Source organism: Pseudophryne corroboree, chromosome 2 (genome assembly GCF_028390025.1).
Source record: "Pseudophryne corroboree isolate aPseCor3 chromosome 2, aPseCor3.hap2, whole genome shotgun sequence".
NCBI lineage: Eukaryota > Metazoa > Chordata > Amphibia > Anura > Myobatrachidae > Pseudophryne > Pseudophryne corroboree.
In genome coordinates this window covers 971,762,951-971,789,078 of record NC_086445.1, presented here as the reverse complement: position 1 = coordinate 971,789,078, position 26,128 = coordinate 971,762,951, and the positions used below count along the sequence as shown (strand labels likewise).

Below are 26,128 nucleotides of genomic sequence, written 5' to 3'. Positions count from 1 at the left end.
GCATTACTTTATTTTGTACACTGTATAATGGTGTTAACATGAAAAGGTAGCGCTTGGATTTATCTGAATCCGTGGTCAAACCAGGTTACCTGTACAAAGAGGGACGCCTCTGCCAATAGACTGTATGGACTGCATACCTCTGACTGGGTATACTACTCCCAAACTGCTGTGTTTTATTCCGGATCTAAACTTTGCTGAATTGCAATTAAATTAAATGTGCAATTTAACTGAATTTGCCTAATTGTTCCAAAGGATTAAGAATCGCTAACATCCTCTACATCTAAGTGAGCAACCAGGACTGTGTTTTTTTATTATAGACTGGTCATATTAATTGCAGAGACTGCCAATAGAAATATTTCCTATGCAGCCTCTTTAGTACATAGTAGAGCCCTGCATATTTGTATTATATGTTAGCAATTTTAATAAATGGTAAACTGTTTTGAAAAAAAACACAGTTCTTATGTATCCATTCTATCTTGACAACCCCAAGTGCTACCTTCTCTTGCTAATATTGTTTATTCGTATAAGGAGCTTTACACACTCCTTGTTGGCAGCTGGTAATGGCGCCGTGACAGCCCTTATCTTTGTTTTTACTGTATAATGGTGCAATGGAGTATCATTTACAGAACTGGGAATATTGCCTGGACAGTTGTTAATAAAAGAAAAAGTCACATAAAATGTGATTACTATAAATACAACCACAAGTACTATTTAAGTTCAAACATCAGTTGCTTTCCTTATTACAAATCACATGACATTATTTCCTGTAATGGATTAAATTAAAAATGTAAGTTAAGCAATGTGTCTAGTCATCATGCTAATGACTTAAGTACATACTTTTACTTTCTCCTCTCTGGGAGAAACCTGGAGAGGAGGCACTGTAGGGAACTTTGGGGGATGGGGCTGAGCTGTGACATCATCACATGGGTGGAGCTAAAAGAGATACAGTGGACAGAGATAAAGTACCAGCCAAAAAGTTTCTAATTGCCATGTTACAGGCTGGGTTTAAAGAATGACAGGAACTGGTTGGTTGGTACTTTATCTCGGCCCACTTTATCTCAACCAAGACTTAGTACATAGACCCCCATGGCCCCCAAAACCCTCCTTACTTAACAATACAGTGACATTAAAAGGGACTTGACCAGTTGCTGAGTAACCAGACTGAGTAACAATGGGTATTGTGCTGGACCAATTTTGTTAGAAGGATACTTTAAAAAAAAAAAGCCTCCAAGAATATGCACCCATGACAATGGTGTCTCCCACACCCTGCACAGGCTGGTGACATGTGCAGTAACATTATCAGTTTAATATAACAACAACGCAATTAAAGTGTCCAGTCACATACAGACTGAGCTCCCTAGGTATTCTGGGGTCCTTACAGCTATACTTCCAACTACCACCTGATGGTGAACCTGCCCGTAGGAGATACTGTACTCCTAAAAGGGGAATGTGTACCAGAGCTACACAACACAAATTGTAACCATATTGATGGTGGGCGGTAGGTTGTAAACCACAAATGTATTAAAACGACAGTATATAAACAAAATAAGAAATATCTGTGCAATGTGACACAAGTTAATAGAATAAATATAATTAAAATGATTCTGTCACAATACTGGTTCCTATGTTAGTCACTAATTCTGTATTAGGACTCTCTCTGTTAGTTTGTCCATAAAAGGTCCATAGTTTGTATATACTGTAGGAATTAGCCAATTGGGAATAGATAAATCCAAGCAGTCATATAGCAACCAAATGGGATCTGTAGAGAGGTTGCAGTAATAATCCACCAGGTAACCAAATGCTACAGGAATCCTGTCCAAAGCAGAATGTAAAGTCCAGCAATAGTTCAAATCAAAATGAATCAGAAATCCAGCATTTCATTGGGCTATTGTCACCTATCTTCTTTAGAAGCATGCACTGAATGTGGCCAGGATTCTTCTTATATATCTGGATAAAACTGGGCGCAAGACACCACTTCTAGGTACAGCTATTTTCACCACTGGTTAGGAAGTCTTTAAATCTGCACTTAAACATAGAAACATAGGGGTCATTCCAACCCGATTGCTCGCTGAAGTTTCTCGCAGCGCAGCGGTCAGGTCGGAACTGTGCATGCGCCGCAGTGCGCCGGCGCATGGCAGCCGTCGTTGCCTAGCGATCGCCTCTGAGGCAGAGGCAGTCGCTGGGCGGGAGGGGGCTGGAAGGCGGCGTTAAGCCGCCATTTAGGGGGCACGGTCCGGAGCATTGGGGCGGCGGTCCACGGCGGCTGCGTGATGTCACACGCAGCTGCTGCGGGCCTGGGAGTGATGAGTAGCTCCCGGACAGCACGCTAAAGCTGCGCTGGTTGGGAGCTACACTTGAAGTGCAAAGGCATCGCCACTGTGCGATGCCTTTGCACTTCTGCAGGGGGGGTGCGGCATTGACATGAGGGGCGGACTAGCCCTGTGTGCTGGGCGTCCCCCGGCATGTCAGTGTGAATGATCGTAGCTGTGCTAAATTTAGCACAGCTACGATCAACGCGGAATGACCCCCATAGAACTTGCCCTTGAAAAGCCGTTTCCATGTCTAATGTCTCCATGTCTATTGGTGTCACAATTAAGTGAACACCATGGAGTCAGTCTGATTAGGTGCAATTTGCAGAATGTGAGTTTTGAGTTGTTGTTTTCTCTACAAATTCAAATTTTGCAATCCAATGAGAAATTCACATTGAACCATGCAGAGTAAACTGGAATTATTCAGTTTGCACCTCACTGAGGGTGAGAGATGATATGGAAAATGCTAATTTTAATGTTAAATGTTGGGACACCATGCAGAAACCCTTGCAAACCCCCCACCTCAATGACTAATGCGGCAATTGCCAATTTGCAGTTTCCAATTACTGTACCTTAATTAGTCCAATAATTAAATGTTTTGTGGTTGTTGTTTTTTGATGGGGGGAGGGGTTATAGAAAATGGCCTCATATTACCCCAAAATCAAGTTTTTCATTGGTTTATGCAACCTTAATGTAGAGTATTTATATTTTTGAAAAAAAGTTTAATTTTTTTATTTTTTTTTAAAGTCACCTCAGATTACCCACAAAGAAACCTTTTTCCTGGTTTTTTTTAAGTATGAAAGTAAACTAAAAAAAGTTTGCTTTTTATCATCTTTTAACTTTTTTTTAAAATGCATAAATCAGCCATTTAACACCTTTTAAAGGCATCTAGTGTTTTTCTTTTGCACACTAACATCCTTCTGTATGATTCTGCTAACAATATTGTCACTTTTCTGGAGTCCAGGAAGGTCATCCCACTTTCTCATGCACTTCTCTCACATCGCATATGGCTGACAATTTGTAAACCCTGCTTCGAGTACCGTGAATAGGCATTTTTAATTGGATTGGAGAATTCCGTTTCATGAAACAACGTGCAACTCTCACCTAATTAGATTGACCCCAATAAGTGTAAATGAATACATATGTTTCCTTCCTGAACAATCCTTTTGGACAGATAAAATGTAGTTATAGCAACGTAAAAATTCTGAAAGTCATGTGACAGAGACATAGCAAACCTTTGTGAAAGATAAAATGGAGAAGATGCCCATTACATCAACATGTACTTGTCATTTCATAGACTGCAACATGAATGACAGAAGATCTATAGTTGCTTTTTGTAAATTTTTTATACATCTCCACAAGCTATTGTTCTCTATAGCCCTATAGTCTAGCTTACGATATAATACATACAGTATCCCACGATAAGGTATCACAAAAAATCTATGTGTTCTGTATATCCACGAGGAAAGACACATATGTGAGGTATGTAAGTAATAGATCTGTAAGTAACACTTGTTCACCAATGTCCATTGCTGTAACTAGATATTTTGGTGCCCTGTGCCAAAAAGAGAATTGGTTCCCCACCCCCAAAATCCATATTTGAAATAGGGATAGGGTGACTTTGTGGGAAAGTTGAGTGGTCACAGAATAGTAGCAATTAACATTACACTGCACAGTAGTGTCTGTTATTCACATTATACCACACAGTAGCATCTGTTATTCACATTACACCACACAAAAGTGTCCGTTATTCTCATTACACCACACAGTAGTGTACATTATTCACATTACACCACACAAAAGTGTCCGTTATTCACATTACACCACATAGTAGTGTCCGTTATTCACATTACAACACACAGTAGTGTCTGCTATTCACAATACACCACACAGTAGCATCTGTTATTCACATTACACCACACAGTAGTGTCTATTATTCACATTATACCACACAGTAGCATCTGTTATTCACATTACACCACACAGTAGTGTCCATTATTTACATTACACCACACAGAAGTGTCCGTTATTCACATTACACCACACAGTAGTGTCCATTATTCACATTACACCACACAGAAGTGTCCGTTAGTCATAATACACCACGCAAAAGTGTCCATTATTCCCATTACACAACACAGTAGCATCCGTTATTCACATTACACTGCACAGTAGTACTCCTTTTATGCAATACAGCGAAGCCCATTATACAGTACACATTATATAATGCAGAGACTATTATACACATCATGCAGCACAATGGAACCCATTCTACACATTATGCCACAGTAGAGCTCTTATACATGTTATGTCACAGTACAGCCCTGCCTCCTCATTCCTCCTCCTCATCATCGTCATTCCTCATTATTATTCCTCATTCTTCCACATCCTTCTTCCTCCGCATTACCACTCCTCATCATTCCTCTTTCTCCCCTCCTCCCCTCCTCACCAGCCCCCATAGAGCTCCTGTGCATCATCGTCATCATTAGCTTACCTGCGGTGCTGAACCACGGAACAGCTGCACAGCTGTACCTGGTGGCAGCCACTCCCTTCAGACAGCAAAAGCTGGGAGAGGCAGAGCTCAGCTCACACTCAGATCAGGCAGGACAGTGCGCACTGCACTACATAGGAGTCGGGGGAGGTGGAGCTCAGATAACACAGTCAGGAACAGCTCAGCCTGCACTAACAGAGGAGGAGCCAGGTGCCCGCTGCTGAGATGTATGTTAGTAATATACATCACAGCAGGTGATCAGCAAATTGCCATGGCAGCCGACTCCGCCCCACAGTGCAGATCACACCACGTACCACCCTAGTTACAGCCCTGACAATGTCCACCCCTTATCCACCTCACTAGATATTATTGGGTGCAAGTAATATCATTCATAGATTTTTTTAGGCATGCAAAGCACAAAAATGTATATTATATAATCAAAACCAGACATACATCTAATTCTAAGTGTACTCAATGTACAAAAAACACTGTTTTATTGCTGTATGCAAAAGACAAAACATACAACATTTCTAGTTGCTGAAAAACTGGCTGATTATATACAGTGCAGAAATATTGCTGTTGGTAAGCTTGAAATACTGGATTCATTCTTTAAGCTCTACTTAATATTGCATTTTGTTTTCATGCTGCTATCAATTCCAAACTCTCTGCTGGCTGTAGTCAGCAACACAAGGGAAAAAGTCAAATTACTTTACATTTCTAGTTATTGGCAAAAGGCAGAGCAGAAATTTATTCAATGCAACAAATAAAGGCAAAGGATTAAATCAATGAAAAAACTTAGACTGAAGAGGAAAAGTTACAAAACTTTTAATTGTATGTACAGTACAGTATACATATGTTCTATGAGTTTGTATAGTCGAAGACTGTGGAAGTGATATTAGTAAAGGGAAGCAATACAGCAGGAATACTGTGCCAAGATCACTGTGAAGTCTTTTAATTACCACATTAAATCAGGGCTTCACAACGTGAATGCAGACAAGAATTCTAAAATAAGATCTATAATAAATGGCCAAATAGAGACAAGTATATATTCATACCTCCCAACCTTTTCTCTGCTGAAAGAGGGGCATTTGAGTCCGCTGAAGGTGCGCTTTCAAAAATAGGATTTTAAATACCTACTGGTAAATCCTTTTCTCGTAGTCCATAGAGGATGCTGGGGTCCACATTAGTACCATGGGGTATAGACGGGTCCACCAGGAGCCATTGGCACTTTAAGAGTTTGAGAGTGTGGGCTGGCTCCTCCCTATATGCCCCTCCTACCAGACTCAGTCTAGAAACTGTGCCCGAGGAGATGGACATCTTCGAGAGAAGGATTTTACAAAGATAGTAACGAGATTCACACCAGCTCACACACAAGGCAAACCAAGCTAAGTAGCTTGAATTATCAGTACCGGCTGAACAAGATTACTTACCAAGTAACAAAACAGTACTTAAACAAGAACTAAGCAGTACTGAACTAAATAACCACTGCAGGATCACAAAGCGCTGGAAGGGCGCCCAGCATCCTCTACGGACTACGAGAAAAGGATTTACCGGTAGGTAATTAAAATCCTATTTTCTCTTCCATCCTAGAGGATTCTTGGGTCCACATTAGTACCATGGGGATGTACCAAAGCTCCCAGAACAGGAGGGAGAGCGCGGAGGCTCCTGCAGAACTGTAGAGGCTCAAACCAGTCTGACTGGAGGGACTGCAACACCACGTTAAGATCCCAAGGCACCATAGGCGGTACAAAGGGAGGTTGGATGTGCAGAACTCTCTTCAAAAAAGTCTGAACCTCAGGGAGGGCAGCCAACTGTTTCTGAAAGAAAATGGATAGGGCCAAAATTTGGACCTTTATGGATCCTAACCTCAGGCCCATATCCACACCTGTTTGCAGGAAAAGGAGAAAACGTCCCAGATGAAACTCCACTGCAGGAAACTTCTTGCACTCACACCAAGATACATATTTTTTCCAAATACGATGGTAATGTTTAGATGTTACTCCTTTTCTAGCCTGTATCAGGGTAGGAATAACCTTGTTCAGAATGCCCTTCCGAGCTAGTATCTGGCGTTCAACCTCCATGCCATCAAACGTAGCCGTGGTAAGTCTTAATAGGAGAACGGCCCCTGCTGCAGCAGGTCCTTCTGAAGAGGAAGAGGCCTCGGCTCTTCTAGCAGTAGATCCAGAAGATCCGCGTACCAAGCCCTTCTTGGCCAGTCCAGAGCAATGAGGATTGCTTGTACTCTTGTTCTCCTTATGAGTTTGAGAACTTTTGGAATGAGTGGAAGTGGAGGAAACACGTACACCGACTGGAACACCCACGGAGTCACTAGGGCATCCACTGCCACTGCTTGCGCGTCCCTCAACCTGGAACAATACCGCTGAAGCTTCTTGTTGAGATGTGAGGCCATCATATCGATTCGGGGTACGCCCCAAAGATCTCTTACCTCCTTGAACACCTCCAGATGGAGACCCCACTCCTCTGGATGGAGATCATGTCCGCTGAGGAAGTCTGCTTCCCAGTTGTCTACTCCCAGAATGAAGATTGCTGACAACGCCAACGTGTGTTTTTCTGCCCAGTGGATGATTCTTGTCACCTCTGACACTGCAGCTCTGCTCTTCGTTCTGCCCTGTTGGTTTATGTAAGCCAATGTCGTTACATTGTCTGACTGCACTTGAATGGCCAGATTTCTCAGAAAATGGGCCACTTGGAGAAGACCGTTGTAGACAGCTCTTAGTTCCAGAATGTTTATCGGCTGGACGGCTTCCAGAATTAACCACCTTCCTTGGAAAGTTTCCCCTTGAGTGACTGCGCCCCAGCCCCGGAGACTTGCATCCGTGGTTAGAAGGACCCAGTCCTGAATCCCAAACCTGCGGCCCTCCAGAAGGCGAGGTAATTGCAGCCACTAGAGGAGTGAAATCCTGGCCTTTGGTGACAGACGTATTCTTTGGTGCATGTGTAGATGGGATCCCGACCACTTGTCCAGGAGATCCAGTTGGAAGGACCGAGCGTGAAACCTCCCGTACTGCAGAGCCTTGTAAGCGGCCACCATCTTTCCCAGAAGGCGAATGCACTGATGAACCGACACCCGGGCTGGTTCAGAACATCCTAGACCATTGTTTGTATCACCAGCGCTTTTTCCTCTGGAAGAAACACCCTCTGCGCTTCTGTATCGAGGATCATTCCCAGAAAGGACAACCTCCTGCTTGGTTCCAAATGTGATTCTGGAAGATTCAGGATCCAACCATGTTCCCTGAGGAGGTGGGTCATGAGAAGAATGGACTGTAACAGCTTCTCCTTGGACAAAGCCTTTATCAGCATATCGTCCAGATATGGAATTATATTCACCCCCTGTCTGCGGAGAACCATTATTTCCGCCATCACCTTGGTGACCACTCTCGGTGCTGTGGAGAGGCCAAATGGAAGGGCCTGGAACTGATAGTGACAGTCCAACAGTGTGAATCGGAGATATGCTTGATGCGGCGACCAAATCGGAATGTGGAGGTATGCATTCTTGATATCCAGGGATACCAGGAATCCCCCCTCTTCCAGACCTGATATAACCACCCTTAGAGACTCCAATTATAACTCGAACTCCTTCAGAAAGGGATTTAGTGATTTTAGGTTCAGAATGGGCCTGACCGAACCATCCAGTTTTGGTACCACAAAAAGGTTCGAATAGTAACCTTTGTTTTGCATATGAGAAGGAACTGGTACAATAATCTGTGCCTCCACCAAAAGCTGGCAAGCCTGATTTGAAGAATCGGTGAGGAGGGAGATCTTGAAATTCTAGCCTGTACCCCTGGGACACAATATCTTGTACCCAGGGATCCAGGCCGGAGGACACCCAGACGTGACAAAAAAGCCTGAGTCTCGCTCCCACTGGCCCCACCTCTGGGGCGTGTAGTCCACTGTCATGCGGAGGACTTCAGCGTACCCGAAGCAGGTTTCTGTTCCTGGGAACCCGCAGCAACAGTTTTCTTGAATTTGGGCCGACCTCCCCTAAAGAAGGTGTTGGACGGGCTGGCCTTTCGAGGCTTGGCAGCCCGAAAGGACTGTGATGCAGTTGAAGAAAAGGGTTTCTTCGTAGCTGGTGCAGCTCAGGAAAGAAAGGATGACTTACCCGCTGTAGCCGTGGAGATCCACACATCCAACGCTTCCCCAAAGAGAGCCTGACCTATGTAGGGTAGGGTCTCCACACTTCTCCTGGATTCCGCGTCAGCAGACCACTATCACAGCCACAGTCCTCGACAAGGTGAGACTGACATGGAAGAAATTCCTGCAGCCATGTAACCCAGGTCTTTCATGGATTCTACCAGAAATCCTGCCGAATCCTGAATGTTATGCAAAAACAATTCAACATCAGATTTATCCATAGTATCCAAATCTTCAAGTAACGTGCCTGACCACTTTACTATAGCAATCCAAGCACTGGCAATAGTGGGATGCTGTATAGCCCCTGAAGCCGTGTACATGGATTTGAGCGTATTATCAATTTTACGATCAGCCGGCTCTTTGAAGGCGGTGGATCTTGGAACAGGTAAAACCACCTTCTCTGGGAGTCTGGATACCGATGCATCAACAATGGGCGGGTTTTCCCATTTTTTTCTATCCTCCACAGGGAAAGGAAATGCCACCTGGACCCTTTTAGGAATCTGGAATTTTTTCTCAGGGTTTTCCCAAGCCTTTTCAAAAATAGCATTTAATTCTTTTGATGCAGGGAAGGTTAGCGAGGCTTTCTTATTTTCAGTGAATTAAGCATCCTCAACCTGCTCAGGTGTTGCATCAGTAATATTCAACACATCCCTAATGGCCTCTATCATCAACTGCACCGCTTTTGCAAGAGATGCTGCCCCCCTCAACACCTCCCCATCACCGTCCGCAGTGTCAGAATCGGTATCCGTGTCGTCCTGCATGATCTGTGCAAGAGCCGGTTTTGGGAATATACAGCGGGGGGCCCTGAGGTAACAGAACTGGGCCAGACTGCCATAGAGTTCTGTAAAGCCTGAGTTGCAGACTCATTCTGTGCAACCCTGGTAGAAATCTGAGAAATCATAGATTTGATAGAGGATAACCACTCAGGCTCCCTTGCTGATATCTGTGCTAAAACAGTGCAATCCTGATTACATGGAATGAGATCATCCTGAGAGGACATATCCTCTGCAGCATATGACACAGAGTCCCAGGACATAGCTTAATGGAGATCACAGACACTCCACATACACACCTGGGAGGACAGACAGAGTTTCAACCCCAAGAATGGCAAGAGAGACACAGAGATTGGAGTAAACCCACACACAGTGCTTTTTAGGTAAAGGGAGACCCACAACCAGCGCTGACTGTGCACCTTAATAGGTTACACAGTTTTTACACAGCCCCCCCTTCTACAACCCCCTGGTACCGTGAGAGATGGCTGGAGTTGTTCTGGAGGGACTTGCTCTTCACTGACAGCATTGTGCAGGCTGAATGCTGCTGGGTCCACTCTGAGCAGAAGCTCTGCCCCCAAAATGGCGCTGTCTTCCCGCACTTCATAAGATTATACTGGCCTGAGGAATTATGCTGGCAGCGATCCAAGGACCCTGACAGGCTGGAAGGTCAGTGTAGGGTGTAGGCGCTGGCTCAGGGCACCCCTCACAGCGCCACACAAAGTACCGCTGAGCCCCGGAGCACAGTTAGTACTGCGCTCCATACCCTGTTGCTGCCATCTTCACACCGCCCCCCTTGCTTGCTAGGAGGGTCGGTGTATCACTCGCCACCAATCTTCTGGCTCTGCAAGGAGGTGGCGGCATGTTGCTGGGGTGAGCAATCCCCTGTGGCGGGGAACGATCGATTCCCTCAGGAGCACAGTGTCCTGTCAGCAGAAATAGTGGCTCAGACCCCGCAGGGCGGACACTACTCCCCCCCTTAGTCTCACAATGCAGGGAGGCCGTTGCAAGCAGCCTCCCTGTAAAATAATAAACTCTAAGATAAACTTTACTAGAGAATCTCTGTAGAGCTCCCCTAGCTGTGACCGTCTCCTCTGGGCACATTTTCTAAACTGAGTCTGGTGGAGGGGCATAGAGGGAGGAGCCAGCCCACACTCTCAAACTCTTAAAGTGCCAATGGCTCCTGGTGGACCCGTCTATACCCCCATGGTACTAATGTGAACCCCAGCATCCTCTAGGACATAAGAGAAATTGGGGAATGTGGTCTTGTGGTTAAGGGCATGTTCTCACAGGGAATTAAGTCACTGTTGGAGTATGCACCCTGTCCGCACGGGTTAATATTACATGGCTGGGGCAAAGGATCCTGGCAGTCAACATACCGACACCTGGATTCCTGCCACCAAAAAGCCAACAGGGGGGCGAGCGCAAGGAAGTCCCTTGCGGGCTCGCTGCGCTTGCTATGCTGTGCGCTTGGTGGCTCTATGTACTCACCACAGGTTCTATTCCCACTCTATGGGTGTCATGGACACCCACGAGTGGGAATAGCCCTTGTTAGCCGGTATTGTGGCTGGCGACATTGTGAGTGTTTGGGATCCTGGCGTCAGTATGCTGACTGCCGGGATCCCGTGCACTGGCCACCTAACTGCTTCCCATCTGCACAACAATAAACAGAACAGTGATGAAGACCATCATTGTCTAGCGATCACCTCGACCTGATTGACAGGCAGAGGCAGTCGCTGGGCAGGAGGGGGTGGCACAGTGACATTTGGCTGCCGTTTTAGGGGCGCAGTCTGGCCAATACAGACGTGTGTGGGGCGTGCCTCAGCAGCTGCGTGACGTCACACACAGCCACTGCGGCTCAGGGCAGCGACGAGTAACTCCCGGCCAGCAGCAGGAGCACTCCCCCCGTCACCCGGCTCCATAGCCGTGCATGCTAATATGGACGAGATTGTCAATATTGGCCTGCATCCATAAGTGACGGGGTACCAATGCTGAATGAGCGCGAGGCCACGCATCGTTCATCATTGGTGCCTACACACTGAACGATATGGACGAGTTCTTGTTCATTAATGAACAAGAAAGTTCATATCGTTCAGTGAAATCTGCCAGTGTGTAGGGCCCATTATAGTGACAATTGTGCTAGTGAGTTGGACATTTTCAATCATAAAGAAATTCTACCTATTGTTAAAAACCCCCACAGATATCACTCCCCCCACCCCAAGGTAATAAACACCAAAGTACCTGTCCCTAGGATAAATAACTTTGCAATGTTTTTGTTTTATTCTTTATACAGATATATTAGATATATTATCTTCAGCAATACTTCTAGGTCATGGCATACATTAACTGGAAAATTACTGTTATTGCCAAAATTTGCCATGATCTATGTTGTGTTATCCGGGAGAGATTTTGCTTGGTGTTTGTGAAATTGCTCAAGGGACCTTTTGTATTGACATGTTAAGAATTAATAAACTCTTATCACAGTTAATCCCCATAAATACTGAACTCCACTGTATCGATTTAATACTTACATGTGCATTTCCCAAAAGGTATTTGTCACTGCAATATGTTAGGCTGTGATGAGAAAATGCTGTTCAATTTTGTGCTTTACTTTTGCTGCTGAGAAACTTAAAATGAAAGTTACTGAAACTGGAATTGTGCAAAGGATTATGTGGTTGAGTTTTGCTAGTGCAGATCTTTATATCAGCCAATAGGAAGAGTTTGATGAAACTCTTCGCTAGATATGAAGCATGAGCACCAGCGTGTGTGACTTTGTATAAAGTCAGAAAAGAGACTACAGAAATAAGAAAATGGGTGTTTATGGAAAATAAGCCACACACATTTATTGATCAAAGGGCACCTTTGACCTTCATCCATCCACTGTCAGTCAGATAGTGTATAAATAGATTAAATTCATAACCACTGTTACTGTCCCAGGAATCACTCCAAGAAAAAGACATAAAAAGTCAAATTATATGTACAGTAGTTATCTCTTGTACTGGCTAATGTCAGAGTTCAATTGTCCACAATTAGTCAAACAATGAACCATTAGACCAACACTGAGCAATAAATTGTGGATGGTAGGATAACAAGAAGAAAGACACAACACTCCAAGAACAATATTGTTGCCTGTTTAAAGTTTGATAAATACAGTACTTCCCGGATAAGCCAGCCAACTGAAGGAATGATCTGTGGATGAATGGGTCTAAAATATTCTGCTTGAAGAATGCCAAACCCTACATTCTAACAAAAGAGCCTCATTCCAATTGTGAAATCCTGAGGTACCAGTACCATGTGTTAAAGGGGAAATACATGAACTTGTTTAGCCATGCATAATTCTAATAAATAAATATTGCATCTGACATCACACAGATTAATAGCTCTTCCTAACAGACCTTGCTGTCTAATTCCCCAAATATCCTTTAAGTGAGACAAGCACCGCATCTTAATTATAGGCCGCAGATCTACTGACAGCATAAGAGATGTTTAACCTCACCTGTAATTGCCTATTATTCTTACAAATTAAGTTATCAATGTCAGATACTCTTTAAGTATAATTTATTGTAAGCATGTTATGTCTGGCTAAATACAATAGAAGGCATTTGAGTGTTAGTCATAATAATAATGGTCATTATTTTAAGCAAGCTTTTAAGTTGATAATTATATATTTTGCAAAAGCAGGGATGTAAGATTTTGTTATGTTTAAGGTGATAGTTTGATAAGACACAAGTTTCTATTTCATGCTAGAAGTAATTAAGACAGATGTTATTTTTTGTGGCCACATTTCCTCTATAAGCTGTCTCTGAAAGTCTGTAGGTAATACTGTCTTTAAGATATGATCTTTGCTCAGCATGAACTGTGTGCAGATAGGGTCAGTGGACAGTTGTCTAAAGGTGTTGTCGTTAGCTTTTGCAGACAATGCTGATAACAGTCACTGATAACATGACTATGCAGCTGACCCACCTGACCAAGATGTAGTAACACCTGAATATGAGATTTGGTACTGTTGGCACCTGTTATATAATGGTAATAAGATAGAGACAATGGGTGGACATTTCCAAGAAGGTTTAGGACTTGGCCATTGACATTTAAGTTTCTGTTATATTATGGTAATAAGCTAGAGACAGAAGGTGGACATTTCCTAGAAGGATTTGGAACATCTGGCCAGTGACATCTAATTTTTTTTTTTTGTGAACTCCCTTCCACCAATGATATTACAGACATTTCAGTTTAAGAGATTGTATATGTCTTGTTCTTGGAATCTGTATCACCACATCATGCACAATAATGAAGAGCTATGAGCTAGTCAACTGCAAGGAAATAAAGCCATCGTGTACAACCTTTTGGCTAGCCTTCTGTATTGAAAGCTCAATGTGAATGCATTTACAACGTAATGGTTCTAGTTGCTTTTTCCTTGACATATAAAGTAATCTCTTTTTAATATTTCAGACAATGTATTGTGTGGACAATCAGTTGTTATTCATTGAAAAAGAAACATTATTACATGTTTGGGACTATTTTGCATAGGACTAGAATGACTTGCCTTCATTTATGGAAATGTGAATTCTGAATTAGAGCAAAAAATTCTAAAGAAGAATGTCAAGGTATATAGATGTGAACCAAAACTCAAAAGAAGATAGTACATTCAACAGGACAGCAATTTTAAAAACATAAGTCAGGCTACAAAACACAGCTGCAGTAGAAGAAATTTTGCATATTGGAATGACAGAGTCAAATTCCAGTCCTTAATCAAATAACATCAGGACGTGAAGTGGGGTTTTCATGAATAAATGTCTAGCAACATTTATGAGATTAATCAGTTCTGTAACAAGAAATGGTCCAAATTCATCCAATCTGATGTGCTGGACTAATCAACATTTACCAAAAATGATTTAAATGAATTTATAGCTACTCAAATAGGTCACAATACTTATGGAATCCAAAAGGGTCACATACTTTCTCAGGCAAGGAATTTAATATTGGATTATTTTGATCAATATATGAGTGAGCGACTACTTTATATGTGTATTGTGTGGGATTTAATTACTAATTACTTTTTAATTGTTTTTATGACTTTAATGCAGATCTGGAAACAATTAAGAACACATTTTGCAAAAATTCAGAAGTATGGGAGTTTTTGCTTGGTCCTACTTTTGTGGTTCCTATATGCTTTCAGGTTGTCTCTGCTTCAAATATCATTGCTACATATGCATGTAATTTTCATGCCTGTGTGTGATTAGTCTCACCTGTTCCTTTGAGATTTTTCCATACTAAGTTCTGTTGTGCTTCATATATAGACTCAGTTGCACACAAATATATGTGTTGCATATCAATTAAATCAGCAGGCTCCTTGTGTTTTCTTGATGAATCATGTTGCATCCAAGATGCATTTTCAGGCAAAAAAAAGATGTCTGACATTAGCTGAGTTGCATGGGACATATTAGCTCACTCGTGGTAGGCATTTCCACCACTGCATGGCGTATTGAGGCTAGATGTATGAAGACACATTTATATTCTTCTGATTTGTGGTTGTGTCAGTGAGTGCATTTTTATCTCTAGTTTGCCCCTTTTGGAAATTGCCTCTACTGCCCTGTTTTTCAAATTGAGCAATCTTTCTTTAGTTGTCTCTAGTTCATGAAAAATGTGCTCATTTTTGCTTATTGTGTGACGTTATACAGTATCTGCATCTTTAAGGGACATCTCATGTCACTTTCCATGTTTCAATGTATGTTCCTTTGTGTGCTGGTTTTCATCTATAAGTCTGGTTTTCCAAAAGTCTAGTGTTAATTCCAATTCAGGCACTTCAGGCCTTTAGCCAAAGAATTGGTCATCACATATTATGTATCATGTAGACTGCATAGAAGTAAAGTTATTACATGATTACACATCAATCAGTAACAAGGGGGAATTAGAAACGATTGCACTTATTGACCAATATAATATCATAGGCATCAAACATGGAGGGGTACACCCTCTTCAGGAGAGATAGGACTAATAAGAAAGGAGGGGGTGTTTGTCTTTATGTTAAGCCATTTTTAGAACCTTATGTAAAGGAGGTCATTTACGAGGGGACTGGTGATAATGTGGAGTAATTATGGGTTGAGATTTCGAGTGGGGGTAAAGATACAAAAAAGCTTTTAATAGGGACATGCTACAAACCACCAGATATTAGTATGTTTGACGAATTACATCTCTTGCAGCAAATTGAAAAAGCTGCAGGACTGGGGGAGGTCATTATCATAGGGGACTTTAATTACCCGGACATAAATTGGAACACCGAAACAGTAAATACAGCTAGAGGAAACAGGTTATTAAACAAACAAACAAAACAAAACTCGGTGCTAGGGCTGATTGGGACTAAAATAAACTTTCTGCCAATGCTTATACAACAATTAATAACACATCAATCTTAGAGCCGCTGCTAAAAAGGGAGTACTCAACCCTTAAAACCACACAAGACAGACTGACATCCAACAGCGCTAATAAAGAAGTGTGTACATTTTAATAAAAGACAATTAAAACTGAATGTCAGGTACTGGCCAAGTTTTAAAAAACAAATTAATGCACATATGAAATGAAATAAGCATAACAATTCCAACTGTTGGTTAGTAACTGATTAGTAATCATGCACAGAAGGTATGTTAGTCCAAGTGATTGGGGACTTCATGCAGTTAAAATCAACTGAATTGGTAACTTTTCCAGTGCACTGAAGAAGATAAATTCCTTGTCCAATTTTTAAGTTAGAACAGTGTTAGTTTGAAGATAAATTTAAGCAGGAAATGCAATAAGAGATATTAAGAGCAGTGAAACACATCAGTATTTGATATCACCTAATACTTTTAGCCCGGCTCCCAAAATGGGCAAGATTGAAATCTCCCGGTGCCTGGTGCCTTCAGCACTTTGATGGTGCCATATACGGAGGGTCAAATGGGGATGTCTCTGAGGAAGCCGCTTACGTGATTGAAGGCAGAGAAACGCGTAAGACGTCATAAATGGTGTCCGGTACCGGCACTCTTCACACGGTTATTTCACTCCTTGCAAGCCCCCGTTTGGACCCTCCGGGTATGGCACCATCATTTGGATATGGGATACTCAACCTGTATATATATATATATATATATATATATATATATATACAGGTTGAGTATCCCATATCCAAATATTCCGAAATACGGAATATTCCAAAATACAGAATTTTTGGAGCGAGAGTGAGATAGTGAAACCTTTGTTTTCTGATGGCTCAATGTACACAAACTTTTTAATACACAAAGTTATTCAAAATATTGTATTAAATTACCTTTAGACTGTGTGTATAAGGTGTATATGAAACATAAATGCATTCTGTGCTAAGACTTGGGTCCTATCACCATGATATCTCTTTATGGTATGCAATTATTCCAAAATACGGCAAAATCCGATATCCAAAATACTTCTGGTCCCAAGCATTTTGGATAAGGGATGCTCAACCTTTATATATATATATATATATATATATATATATATAGGACAAGGATAGGCGGCACTCACGGACTTTTCAGAAGCTAAATGACCACAGGAGCCTTTTAGCGCTTTACGTTTCGGTTTATTCAAACCTTCATCAGAAGCAATATACATCTTACAAAAAACATACCTTTATACACATACAAATCACCACACGTGCAAACTCTCCGGAGCCCCGGAAGCGGATATCCGGTTACGTCATCTCACACTGACAAGCCTGCCCAGATGATGACGCTTCCCGGCCACTGTGTACACCATCACCATGGAAACATCTACAAAGTACATGAAGAGTTCCGGATCCAATGTTAAAATATCATGAAACATAATGCACATCGGCATAATTACAACGCTACAGTCACATAATGACACTTATATGTAGCAGTAAAATTCTTACTGATCATAGTACAACAAAATTAAAGCAAAGTTTGAACAATGTAATGATACCACTGTGTTCTAGAACTATTAAAACATATATCTTTAAACAAAGGACTGTTTTTTACTTATGCATGTTCATACCTTAATTTATGAAGGGAAGACTGGTTTATAAGAAACAATTAAGGGATAGCGACTCGTTTAAGCCAAAGGGAGACACCGTGTTTAACCGATGTATCCATCGTGCCTCTCTCTGAAGTAACTGCCTTGCTCTGTCTCCCCCTCGCTTAGAAAAAGGAACATGGTCCAACATTTTATACCTCAAAGATGACAAATTATGTCGACATTCCTTAAAATGTTTGGCCACTGGCTGATCAATCTGTTTACCTTCCAATATCTGTTTGATAGCACTCCTGTGCTGGGTCATTCTTTCTTTAAATTGGCAGGTAGTTTTGCCAATATAGTATAGCCCGCACGGGCATCGCAAACAATAAACTACAAATCTACTAGTGCACGTTAATACATGTGATATCTTAATGCGCTGGCCTGATTGCGGATGCAAAATATAATCACCTGTTTCCAAGTACAAACAAGTGGTGCAGCCTATACATTTATAATTACCAGGCTTTTTCATTAGAAATGTAGTATTATTTTTGCTATTAGAGGCAAACAGTGAGATGTCTGTGTGTACAACCATATCTCGGATGTTACGGCCACGTTTGTAGCATGGTAGCAATCTATGTGCCGACAAGCTCGACAGGCCTGGATCTGTTTGAATAATAGGCCAAATTCTTTTTGCCGTACCCATAATTTTATGGCTAGAGTTGGTGTATTGTGTCACACAGACCATGGCTCTATCTGTACTTTTCTCCGGTCTAATTGCAGTTGGAACGGGCGGTGCTTTTAATGCCCGTATCCTCGCTTGTTGCAACAATGTATTTGAGTACCCCCCTTGTAAAAATCTGTTGGTTAATATCTGCATTTGTTTTTTTCTTGTCATCCGCATCACTGCAGATGCGGTGAATGCGGAGATATTGTGAGTATGGAAGACCATTCTTTAATGGTCTTGGATGATGACTAGATGACATTAGAAGACAGTTTACATCTGTAGGCTTAGTGTATACTGAGGTAACCAATTTACCACTGCTTTTAGTGATGTTAACATCTAAAAAGTGGATATTTTCCAATTGTATGTTAAAGGTGAATTTTATAGAATCATCTATAGAATTAGCATGCTCCATCATTAAAACAAAATCATCTTTAGAACCAGTCCAAAGCATGAACACATCGTCGATGTAGCATGTATACATTGCGATGTGTGGACTGAAACGCATATCAGAGAAGAACATTTTTTGTTCGACGTCAAACATGAAGGCATTTGCATATGCAGGGGCTGCGCAAGAACCCATTGCGCTGCCCTGCAGTTGCCTAAAGAATTCATTATTAAAGAGGAAGTAGTTACGATGTAAAGTTAACCAAATTAAAGACATGAAAAAATTCACATCTGGACCTGTAAAATGTGCACTACTCTGGATCAAAGCTTTAACCGCTTGTAACCCACGATCGTGCGGGATACTCGTATATAGGCTAACTACGTCAGCTGTACAAAGCCAACACTGGTCAGCAGAAATGGTTATTTCATTTAGTTTCTTTAAAAAAGTGGCAGTATCTTTTAGATATGTGGCCTGATTTTGAATTACTGGTTGTAAAAAGTAATCAATGTATTTGGCTACCTGTGAATACAACGACTCCCTCGCTGAGATGATAGGCCGCCCTGGCGGTGATGCCGCATTTTTATGCAGCTTGGGAATCGTGTATAGTACAGGTATGCGGGGTGAGTTGACAATCAAGGCTGATGATACTTTTGTAGAGATAACTCCCCCTTCTATTGCCTGATCTAATAACACCTGTAATTCTTGCAAATATCCCTGTGTGGGGTCGGATGCTAATTTAACATAAACATCAGGATCGCCCAGCTGGCGATATACCTCAGCTTTATAATCGGCTATATTCTGAATCACTATGCCCCCACCTTTGTCGGCGGGGCACACAGTAATATCAGAGTAGGCCGACAAATCCCTTAAGGCTTTGCGTTCAGCCACAGTTATATTAGAGGGAAATTGATCTGTTTGCAAAGCACATTCATCAATACAGCAAGACATGGTTTTAATAAACGCTTTTATAGCTGAGTTGTTAGAATAAGGATCAAACTCCGATTTGGCCACAACAGGACAACCAGTAGTTCTCACAGATACATCTCTGCATTTATCATTAAAAAACTCCTTTAGACGTAGTTGCCTATTAAAACGGCTTAAATCAATTTTGCTTTCAAATACCTTATGAGTGTTCGTAGGCACAAAATTAAGTCCTTTAGACAGAACCTTAATCTCAGTCTCTGTCAATATTCTAGAAGATAGGTTAAAAATCACTTCTTGGTTTTTAAATTCTTGCCTCCTCTCCCTCTGGCATTGCTTGCCGCGCCGCGTTCTTGTTCTGCAGGGCTGTCTCGTTGGGCCCTGGTTTGCATCCCTAAAGGGAACCGTGATGTTGCTTTTCCTTTGCTACCAGTGGGTTGGTCAGAGTCACTGTTAGTACCTCCACTGGAAGTTTCACCTTCTGCCGGAAAACGGCGTCTCCTCCTGTAATTTCTCAGCCGAAATGATTTTTGCGTACCGGACGGATTATTTGCCCAAATATATACCTGGTTCTGTTCATAATCTTTAACAACAGTGTCATGTTTCTTGGTCTTAAATTTTATAAGATCAGATTTGTATTTATCCACTTGCTGAGCAAGTTTGGTCATCCACTCCCCTGAAGTATCAGCAGAAATGGTGGGTAGGTGTTCTTCCTCAAACACAGAGATCTTGTGTCGTACTAATTCGAGCTCTCTTGTCGCCTCCTCGACCACAAGTAGAATGAGGTCAAACGATGCCTTATTCAAAACTGCAGCCCATTTTCTGCAAAACTCTGGGTTATGCCTCCCAATGGTGGGATTGTTCCGAATTCAAAATCCCCGTGGTAGCATTTTTTCTCTGTAATAATCAGACAGAGATACCCCGTGCAGAAAAAAGTCTGTTTCACGATTCCTTAGCTTTAATAACTGCAGATATAGTTGCTCCACTGTGTCAGCAGCAGTTGCAGACGACATCTTCTCTTTGAATAAAATTCTCTCGGCATCAACATCAGATAATATCAATTGTTCACCTTGTAATAAACTTGTATGCCGGAATCCAGTTACCTCCTCATGTAGTGTGTCCATGTTACACCACAAATGTGACAAACCCACCACAAGTGCTGATGAGTCTGATGTTGAAATAGCTGCAGTATGAATGCAGCGTAGTATGCAGGTGCCTTAATAAGTAAGCCCGTCCAGCCGGATCAAGCTCTATACATATAGTAAATATGATCAGTAAGAATTTTACTGCTACATATAAGTGTCATTATGTGACTGTAGCGTTGTAATTATGCCGATATGCATTATGTTTCATGATATTTTAACATTGGATCCGGAACTCTTCATGTACTTTGTAGATGTTTCCATGGTGATGGTGTACACAGTGGCCGGGAAGCGTCATCATCTGGGCAGGCTTGTCAGTGTGAGATGACGTAACCGGATATCCGCTTCCGGGGCTCCGGAGAGTTTGCACGTGTGGTGATTTGTATGTGTATAAAGGTATGTTTTTTTGTAAGATGTATATTGCTTCTGATGAAGGTTTGAATAAACCGAAACGTAAAGCGCTAAAAGGCTCCTGTGGTCATTTAGCTTCTGAAAAGTCCGTGAGTGCCGCCTATCCTTGTCCTGTTTATTCTGTGAAACCTCACTTTGGATGGCACCGGGCATGCTGTTTGTTCGTGTTGAAGTGAGTGCCGAATATTTACTATATGTATAGAGCTTGATCCGGCTGGACGGGCTTACTTATTAAGGCACCTGCATACTACGCTGCATTCATACTGCAGCTATTTCAACATCAGACTCATCAGCACTTGTGGTGGGTTTGTCACATTTGTGGTGTAACATGGACACACTACATGAGGAGGTAACTGGATTCCGGCATACAAGTTTATTACAAGGTGAACAATTGATATTATCTGATGTTGATGCCGAGAGAATTTTATTCAAAGAGAAGATGTCGTCTGCAACTGCTGCTGACACAGTGGAGCAACTATATCTGCAGTTATTAAAGCTAAGGAATCGTGAAACAGACTTTTTTCTGCACGGGGTATCTCTGTCTGATTATTACAGAGAAAAAATGCTACCACGGGGATTTCGAATTCGGAACAATCCCACCATTGGGAGGCATAACCCAGAGTTTTGCAGAAAATGGGCTGCAGTTTTGAATAAGGCATCGTTTGACCTCATTCTACTTGTGGTCGAGGAGGCGACAAGAGAGCTCGAATTAGTACGACACAAGATCTCTGTGTTTGAGGAAGAACACCTACCCACCATTTCTGCTGATACTTCAGGGGAGTGGATGACCAAACTTGCTCAGCAAGTGGATAAATACAAATCTGATCTTATAAAATTTAAGACCAAGAAACATGACACTGTTGTTAAAGATTATGAACAGAACCAGGTATATATTTGGGCAAATAATCCGTCCGGTATGCAAAAATCATTTCGGACGAGAAATTACAGGAGGAGACGCCGTTTTCCGGCAGAAGGTGAAACTTCCAGTGGAGGTACTAACAGTGACTCTGACCAACCCACTGGTAGCAAAGGAAAAGCAACATCACGGGTCCCTTTAGGGATGCAAACCAGGGCCCAACGAGACAGCCCTGCAGAGCAAGAACGCGGCGCGGCAAGCAATGCCAGAGGGAGAGGAGGCAAGAATTTAAAAACCAAGAAGTGATTTTTAACCTATCTTCTAGAATATTGACAGAGACTGAGATTAAGGTTCTGTCTAAAGGACTTAATTTTGTGCCTACGAACACTCATAAGGTATTTGAAAGCAAAATTGATTTAAGCCGTTTTAATAGGCAACTACGTCTAAAGGAGTTTTTTAATGATAAATGCAGAGATGTATCTGTGAGAACTACTGGTTGTCCTGTTGTGGCCAAATCGGAGTTTGATCCTTATTCTAACAACTCAGCTATAAAAGCGTTTACTAAAACAATGTCTTGCTGTATTGATGAATGTGCTTTGCAAACAGATCAATTTCCCTCTAATATAACTGTGGCTGAACGCAAAGCCTTAAGGGATTTGTCGGCCTACTCTGATATTACTGTGCGCCCCGCCGACAAAGGTGGGGGCATAGTGATTCAGAATATAGCCGATTATAAAGCTGAGGTATATCGCCAGCTGGGCGATCCTGATGTTTATGTTAAATTAGCATCCGACCCCACACAGGGATATTTGCAAGAATTACAGGTGTTATTAGATCAGGCAATAGAAGGGGGAGTTATCTCTACAAAAGTATCATCAGCCTTGATTGTCAACTCACCCCGCATACCTGTACTATACACGATTCCCAAGCTGCATAAAAATGCGGTATCACCGCCAGGGTGGCCTATCATCTCAGCGAGGGAGTCGTTGTATTCACAGGTAGCCAAATACATTGATTACTTTTTACAACCAGTAATTCAAAATCAGGCCACATATCTAAAAGATACCGCCACTTTTTTAAAGAAACTAAATGAAATAACCATTTCTGCTGACCAGTGTTGGCTTTGTACAGCTGACGTAGTTAGCCTATATACGAGTATCCCGCACGATCGTGGGTTACAAGCGGTTAAAGCTTTGATCCAGAGTAGTGCACATTTTACAGGTCCAGATGTGAATTTTTTCATGTCTTTAATTTGGTTAACTTTACATCGTAACTACTTCCTCTTTAATAATGAATTCTTTAGGCAACTGCAGGGCTGCGCAATGGGTTCTTGCGCAGCCCCTGCATATGCAAATGCCTTCATGTTTGACGTCGAACAAAAAATGTTCTTCTCTGATATGCGTTTCAGTCCACACATCGCGATGTATACACGCTACATCGACGATGTGTTCATGCTTTGGACTGGTTCTAAAGATGATTTTGTTTTAATGATGGAGCATGCTAATTCTATAGATGATTCTATAAAATTCACCTTTAACATACAATTGGAAAATATCCACTTTTTAGATGTTAACATCACTAAAAGCAGTGGTAAATTGGTTACCTCAGTATACACTAAGCCTACAGATGTAAACTGTCTTCTAATGTCATCTAGTCATCATCCAAGACCATTAAAGAATGGTCTTCCATACTCACAATATCTCCACATTCACCGCATCTGCAGTGATGCGGATGACAAGAAAAAACAAATGCAGATATTAACCAACAGATTTTTACAACGGGGGTACTCAAATACATTGTTGCAACAAGCGAGGATACGGGCATTAAAAGCACCGCCCGTTCCAACTGCAATTAGACCGGAGAAAAGTACAGATAGAGCCATGGTCTGTGTGACACAATACACCAACTCTAGCCATAAAATTATGGGTACGGCAAAAAGAATTTGGCCTATTATTCAAACAGATCCAGGCCTGTCGAGCTTGTCGGCACATAGATTGCTACCATGCTACAAACGTGGCCGTAACATCCGAGATATGGTTGTACACACAGACATCTCACTGTTTGCCTCTAATAGCAAAAATAATACTACATTTCTAATGAAAAAGCCTGGTAATTATAAATGTATAGGCTGCACCACTTGGAAACTTGTACTTGGAAACAGGTGATTATATTTTGCATCCGCAATCAGGCCAGCGCATTAAGATATCACATGTATTAACGTGCACTAGTAGATTTGTAGTTTATTGTTTGTGATGCCCGTGCGGGCTATACTATATTGGCAAAACTACCTGCCAATTTAAAGAAAGAATGACCCAGCACAGGAGTGCTATCAAACAGATATTGGAAGGTAAACAGATTGATCAGCCAGTGGCCAAACATTTTAAGGAATGTCGACATAATTTGTCATCTTTGAGGTATAAAATGTTGGACCATGTTCCTTTTTCTAAGCGAGGGGGAGACAGAGCAAGGCAGTTACTTCAGAGAGAGGCACGGTGGATACATCGGTTAAACACGGTGTCTCCCTTTGGCTTAAATGAGTCGCTATCCCTTAATTGTTTCTTATAAACCAGTCTTCCCTTCATAAATTAAGGTATGAACATGCATAAGTAAAAAACAGTCCTTTGTTTAAAGATATATGTTTTAATAGTTCTAGAACACAGTGGTATCATTACATTGTTCAAACTTTGCTTTAATTTTGTTGTACTATGATCAGTAAGAATTTTACTGCTACATATAAGTGTCATTATGTGACTGTAGCGTTGTAATTATGCCGATATGCATTATGTTTCATGATATTTTAACATTGGATCCGGAACTCTTCATGTACTTTGTAGATGTTTCCATGGTGATTGTGTACACAGTGGCCGGGAAGCGTCATCATCTGGGCAGGCTTGTCAGTGTGAGATGACGTAACCGGATATCCGCTTCCGGGGCTCCGGAGAGTTTGCACGTGTGGTGATTTGTATGTGTATAAAGGTATGTTTTTTTGTAAGATGTATATTGCTTCTGATGAAGGTTTGAATAAACCGAAATGTAAAGCGCTAAAAGGCTCCTGTGGTCATTTAGCTTCTGAAAAGTCCGTGAGTGCCGCCTATCCTTGTCCTGTTTATTCTGTGAAACCTCACTTTGGATGGCACCGGGCATGCTGTTTGTTCGTGTTGAAGTGAGTGCCGAATATTTACTATATATATATATATATATATATATATATATCTATCCATGACAACAATACTGTATATCACTGTCTTCATATTGTACATATACATTGTGACTACTGTAAAAATACATTTTTCTTAAGAGTCTGTAGTTTTATCTGTGACCCTTTAATAAATGTATTTCAATTGTACTGAAGGAAATTGGACGAAAATCGTGATAATAAAAATATAGGATTTCTTTTAAACCTCTGTAGTTGAATAATCAGATTTTGTACTGTTGTATAAGTACTGTGGCAATATGAGCATCGATTACAAAAGTGAGCCATAGATTCTGTGTGAGGCTGACGGGATCTGCCCACACAGGGAAGAAAAAGGAGGTGCAGGAGGCAGGGAATACCACACATCTCTGTGACTGTGCTTATGATATTGAGAAGCCAGGCCAGAGAGCCTTGAGTCTGAGAAGACTAGGAGGCAATGTAAACACCTGTGAGAGACACGGGCTTGAGACTTTACCTGCGACTTTGTGATGCAGACTAGCTGCCCATTTTAGAGAGGGGCAAAGAACAGAACTAGTGCCCTGAGAGAGGGGTCGGTTGTTTTGTTCATCATTTATACTGAATGCTGCCAGTAAAGCTTCATATGTTTAATTTGCACCTTAAATGCTGTGTGTTACCCTGTTTAAAGCACCCAAAACACTGTACCACTAAGCAAACTACCAAGCTAATTACCCCAAAATCATAAAAGTACATACAAATACAGTATACAGTATATAAAAATTCCTAAGCCCAAAAGTACACAGCAAATTTAATTTAAAAATATGCCAATGATGATA

At 41.7% G+C, this 26,128-nt stretch overlaps 1 protein-coding gene across 5 annotated transcripts in view; it reads right to left on the bottom strand.

Annotated features, from left to right (window-relative positions):
* Positions 1-26,128, bottom strand: part of NCAM2 (neural cell adhesion molecule 2) — a 483,276-nt gene that overhangs the window by 76,978 nt on the left and 380,170 nt on the right. The window lies entirely within an intron of this gene.